The following is a 5863-nucleotide window of genomic DNA, read 5'->3' on the forward strand; positions in this document are numbered from 1 at the left end:
CCTGGTATGAATCCCACTTGGTCGTGATGTATGATCTTTTTGATGAAGTGCTGAATTCGGTTTGCTAAGATTTTGTTAAGTATCTTTGCATCTATGTTCATTAGTGAGATTGGTCTGTAGTTTTCTTTTTTGGTGGTGTCTTTGCCTTCTTTGGGAATGAGTGTGATATTAGCCTCATAAAAAGAGTTGGGGAGGATTCCTGTTTTTTCTATGGTTTGGAAAAGCCTATGGAAAAGTGGTAGTAAGTCTTCTTGAAATGTTTGATAGAATTCACTTGTAAATCCATCTGGGCCTGGGCTTTTGTTCTTAGGGAGTTTTTTAATTACGTCTTCAATTTCCTCTGAGGTGATTGGTCTGTTTAGGCTTTCTAGATCTTCCTTTTCCAGTCTTGGAAGAGGGTGTTTGTCTAAGAATCTGTCGATTTCTACTGGGTTCTCTAGCCTAGTTGAGTATAGTTGTTCATAGTATGATCTCATGATATGTTGTATTTCTTGGGGTTCTGTTGTAATCTCTCCCCTTTCATTTGTGATCCTGTTGATTTGGGTGTTTTCCCTCTTTTTTTGGTGAGTTTTGCCAATGGTTTGTCTATCTTGTTTATTTTTTCGAAAAACCAACTCCTGGTCTCATTGATTTTTTGTATTGTTTTCTTGGTTTCGATGTTGTTTATTTCTGCTCTGGTTTTTATTATTTCTTGCCTTCTGGTTGTGGTTGGATTTCTCTGTTGCTGTTGTTACAGTTCTTTGAGGTGATCTTTTAAACTGTTGGTTTTGTTATTTTCCTGTTTCTTGACATAGGCCTCTATTGCTATGAGTTTCCCCCTAATTACTGCTTTTGCTGTGTCCCATAAATTTTGACATGTTGTCTCTTCATTGTCATTTGTCTCAAGGAATCTTTTTATTTCTTCCTTGAGTTGTTCTTTGATCCAGCTGTTGTTGAGCAGGATGTTGTTTAATCTCCAGGTACTAGTTTTCCTCCATTGCTTCTTCTTGACATCAATTTTAACCTCTGTTGCATAGTGATCTGAACGGGTACTTCTTATAATCCTTACCTTTGTGGTCTTATATAGGTTGGCTTTGTATCCTAATACATGGTCTATTCTGGAGAAGGTTCCATGTGGGTTTGAGAAGAATGTGTATTCTGCTTTCTGGGGATGGAGGGCTCTATATAAATCTATTAGCCCTAAATCTTCTAATTTTTCATTTAGAGCTCTTATTTCTTTGTTATTTTTCTGTTTGGTGGATCTGTCCAGTGGTGATAGTGGAGTATTGAGGTCCCCTACTATTATCACATTTCCCTTCATGTGTTTCTCCAGGTTTGCCAGTAGTTGCCTCACATATTTTGCTGACTCTACATTAGGTGCATAGATATTGATCAGGGTTAGTGTTTCTTGATCTAATGTTCCCCTGATCAGTAAGTAGTGTCCCTCTTTGTCTCTGATCACTTTCTTGAGGTTGAATACAATTTGGTCTGATATAAGAATGGCTGTCCCTGCTCTTTTTTATTTTCCATTGGCCTGAATAATTACTTTCCATCCTTTTATTCTAAGCCTGTGCTTATCCTGTAGCTGTAGGTGTGTTTCTTGCAGACAGCAGAAGTCCGGTTTATTTTTCCTAACCCAGTTCTCTACTATGTGTCTTTTAAATGGAGAGTTTAGTCCGTTCACATTTAGGGAAATTATTGATAGAGAGGACTGTTGTGCAGTTGTATTGTGTGCAGTGGTTGTTGTTACAATCGGGGGTTTGGATTGTGTAATTCATCTCTGAGTAAGTCGCTTAGGATCGGCTTAGTTTGCACAAATAGTTCAAGTTCGTTCATGTTTGAGAATGTTTTTAGTCTGCCCTCCCATACGAATGATAGTTTTGCTGGGTATTGGACCCTGGGTTGGAAGTTTCTTTCATTCAGTCGTGTAAATATGTCATTCCACTGTCTTCTTGCTTGAATTATTTCAAATGGAAGATCCGGTTTGATTCTTATGTCCTTTCCTTTGTACTTGAGGTTTTTTTTCTCCCTTATTGCCTTTAGGAGTTCCTCTTTCTCTTTGTTTTTTGCCATTTGGATTATTATGTGTCTTGGTGTGGGTTTATTAGGGTCTATTTTATTAGGGACTCTCTTGACTTCCTGGATTTGTCCTGAAGTGTCTTTCCAGAGTGTGGGGAAGTTCTCTGTTATTATCTCCCTGACTACCTGTTCTTCCCCCTTCCCTATTTCCTCCCCTTCTGGTATACCCACAATTCTTAGATTGTTTCTTTTGTCTTTGTTCATTAGATATTGGATTTTTCCTTCCAGTGCTTTGCCTTTTATTTCTTTGTTGGTTTCTTGATCATTTTTTGATTGTAGTTTTCCTTCGAGTTCTTCGATGTGCTTCTCCAACTCTGTGTTTCTGCTCATAAGACTTGCTACTTTGTCTTTTAAGTCCTTCACTTCTTTTTGTATGGAATCTCTCATGTTCTTTGACATTTCTTCTTTAATTTGGCTGATTCGTTCGTCCATGGATTTCTTATACTTGGTTGCTAGGGTTTCTTTCAATTCTTTTATTAATTCTTGCATTTCCTTCCTCATGACAGCTTTTAGGTCTTCTTCCCGTGGATCTGTGCGTTTTGATGGACTTGGAAATTTGATAGGGTTTGTCATGGTGTCTCCAGTTATTAGCGATTTCCTTGCTTTACGCATTGTTCTTTGTATTTAATGGTGTATTTTGGAGTGCTGTGGCTTCTAATTTTGGCCTGCTTTGACCCCTTCCTGAAGGTGTTTCTAGAGGGCCTGTTGGGTGAGTTTGTTGAGCCTAGCCCTTTCTCCTCCCCTTTGCTTCCTAGAGTTCAGCCTTCCTGCTGTGGGTCTTTTCCCTTTTCTGCTCCTTATTTCTGTCAGCGGTGCAGTTCCACTCCTGGCCACAATGGTTACTGGCGCTGTTGAGCCTAGCTCTCAATCCCCCCACCTTTCTCTGGGAGTCAATGGATTTCCGCCCCCTCCAAACCTCCCTTGAAGGAGTTCCCTCAGTCTACCCTTTCAGGCTCTGCCCTCACCCTTGGGGAGTCCCTGATCCGCTCCAGGGCCCAAGGGGGTGGATTGCTCTAGGTCACCTGAGAGTGCAGATAGCTGGCCCTATCTCCCCCGACTATTCCGGTTGCTCAACTTGCCTTTCCAGGCGCCCACCCGGGGGAAGGGACTCACTGGGGGGGGGGAGTCGGTCCTGACGACAAGAAAACAAAGTCTCCCCCAGGCCGCACAAGGGAGCAAAATCTCACCCAAGCCGCACAGAAAACCCTGTCTCCCCCGAGCCGCACAAGGGAGCAAAACTCTCACCCAAGCCGCACAGGGAACCAAGTTTCCTCCAAGCCGCACAAGGGAGGGTCTTTTGTTTGTTTTTAGTAGCTCATACTCTATACTTGAGTGAAACCATCTAGAAATTACCTTTAATTTCTTTAGTAAATAAAATCACATCACTTTCCATACATGCTGTCCCAAATGATACAGGTTTATCTCTACCTTTTTTTTTTTAAGTCCAGTTCTAATCTGTTGAGAATACATACCACCAATTTATTTTCTGCCAGTTGTCTGTGGGCGTTTGTGCTATGAATTGCTAATATGGTATAAACATATCTTAGTCTTGCTAATAATGCACGAGTACCTAGCATCTTTTCTACTGGACAAAGAGGCAAAAGAGGCAGTTGGGAAGAACTATTCTTTGCTTTGACTCTAGCTATTGTCTCGGAACAGCCTGGAGCATGCCGAAAAACTCTACTGAAAGCACAGGTCCATGAAACCCAAACCAGTTACCAAGTGGTAACTACTAAGAGAGAGAGTGTGTGTATTTGCACATGTATGCTCACGTAGGTGCATGTGAGTGCGCATGCCAATTAAAAGGAGAACAAGCAGTCCAGAGTCCCTGAACATCTGTCTTAGAGCCACAGGACCACAAATGCACAGTGAGCAGCACAGGGTCAATTTCTCCCACAGCGGCACCATCTGTCCCATTATTATGGTCTTGCTGTTCATTCACATTCTACTTGATTTTATAGATTTGCTTGTTGGTAAATTTGTAAACATGTCACTTTTCAATCTCTTGGAGGTTTAGAAGTCTAAGGATGTTGTGTCCTCATGTTCAAAGATTACATTAAATCTTTCTTTGGTTAAAGCTAAGGATCTGAAAGTCAGCTCTGAACAGGGCACCTGGATATGATTCAAATGTGACAGTAATGAAGAAGAGGGGTGGGGAGGACAAGATGGAGAACAGATTTAAGGAGAAGGAAAAGCAAATGAACAGTATTGGAATGAGCAAGAAAACAGAGTGTTTGAGGAAACAGAAGGTGATGTTTTTGGCTGCTCTACTGCATTTGAAAATGTAAAAAGCCGTGCTCGCTTGGGCAACACATATATAAAATTGGAACGAACAGAGAAGATTAGCATGGCCCCTGCGCAAGGAAGACATGCAAATTCGTGAAGCATTCCATATTAAAAAAAAAGAAAGAAAATGTAAAAAGCCATCCACAAATGCTATGCAAAGTATTTGAAAGAAAGAGATTTTGTCTACAGGTATTGAGTGTTCAGCTTTCTTTTCTTTTCTTTTCTTTTCTTTTTTTTTTTTTTTGCAGGGGGGAACACACCCAGCTGCACTCAGGGGTTACTTCTGACTTCTGGCTCTATGCTCAGAAATCGCTCCTGGCAGGCACAGTGGGACCATATGGGATGATGGAAATCAAACCCAGGTCCGTCCTGGTCGGCCACGTGCAAAGCTAATGCCCTGCTGCTGTGCTATCTCTCTCTCTGGGCCCCTAGTGTTTAGCTATCTTTTTGTTTGTTTGTTGTTTTTTTTTGGGGGGGGTCACACCCAGCAGCATTCAGGGGTTACTCTTGGCTCAGAAATCACTCCTGGCAGGCTTGGGGGACCATATGGGATGCTGGGATTCGAACCAATGACCTTCTACATGAAAGGCAAATGCCTTACCTCCATGCTATCTCTCCGGCTCCAGTGTTTAGCTTTCTAACAGAGCAAATGATGGTCTCAGGAAGTTGATGGACAGTACTACTAGATCTGCGTGAGGAACACAATGACAATTGAGGTCCTAACAGTCATAAGACATCCATTACCAAAGAAGAGTAAAAAAAAAAAAAGAGAGAGAAAAAAAGGCTAGTGAGATAGTACAATGGGCTTTTTGCATGCTTTGCCTACAGGAGACCTGGCTTCAATGTCCATCATTGCCAAGTCACTCTCATCCCCTCACCCAATAACACCCAAAATAATCTTCTAGCAAATATTGAGAGTAGCTACCAAGCACCACTGAACATGGCTTCCAAACTAAAAAAAAAAAATTGAAAAAAGAAAACCAGTGATAAGATGATACATATATCAAAGGCAGACAAACTACGCTAAAGAATGAAGAGATGCTTTGGGGAAAAATTGACAGAAACTCTCTGTATTCGCGTTCTAGGACTGCTGTATAAAATTGCATAGACAGGGACTTAAACCACCAACAAATGTTTTCTCACAGTCTTATCATCTAGATGCCCATCATCATCAAGATGACAACAAACAAAAGTTGTTTCTCTGGTTCCTTGATTTGCAGTGTCTTCACCGGTCTTTCTTTACAAATCAGGGAACAAGCAATCAAGCAAACAAGACAGACACAAACATACAGAGACAAAGACAGACAGAGATCATCAGGATAGGGTTTCATTATTATCATCTCACTTAATCTTCTCTCCCTAAAGAGTCTGTATCCAAATAATGTCACATTAGGAGTTGGAGCTATATAACATTTGAATTTGGGGGAATGTAGTTTAATCCATAACAGTTCTTCACAAATATTCTTGGTAATAATAATAATACTAATAATAACCCAGATCTGTTGTGTGACAGTGAAAT

At 40.9% G+C, this 5863-nt stretch overlaps 1 non-coding gene across 1 annotated transcript; it reads left to right on the forward strand.

The window, feature by feature from the left end:
- Window positions 1-4352: 4352 nt before the first annotated feature.
- Window positions 4353-4457, forward strand: LOC125997719 (U6 spliceosomal RNA). Its single transcript, XR_007491751.1, has one exon. It is a non-coding gene; the product is annotated as a U6 spliceosomal RNA (small nuclear RNA).
- The last annotated feature ends 1406 nt before the right edge of the window (window positions 4458-5863 follow it).

The sequence above is a fragment of the Suncus etruscus genome, chromosome 19 (genome assembly GCF_024139225.1).
Source record: "Suncus etruscus isolate mSunEtr1 chromosome 19, mSunEtr1.pri.cur, whole genome shotgun sequence".
NCBI classification, from domain to species: domain Eukaryota; kingdom Metazoa; phylum Chordata; class Mammalia; order Eulipotyphla; family Soricidae; genus Suncus; species Suncus etruscus.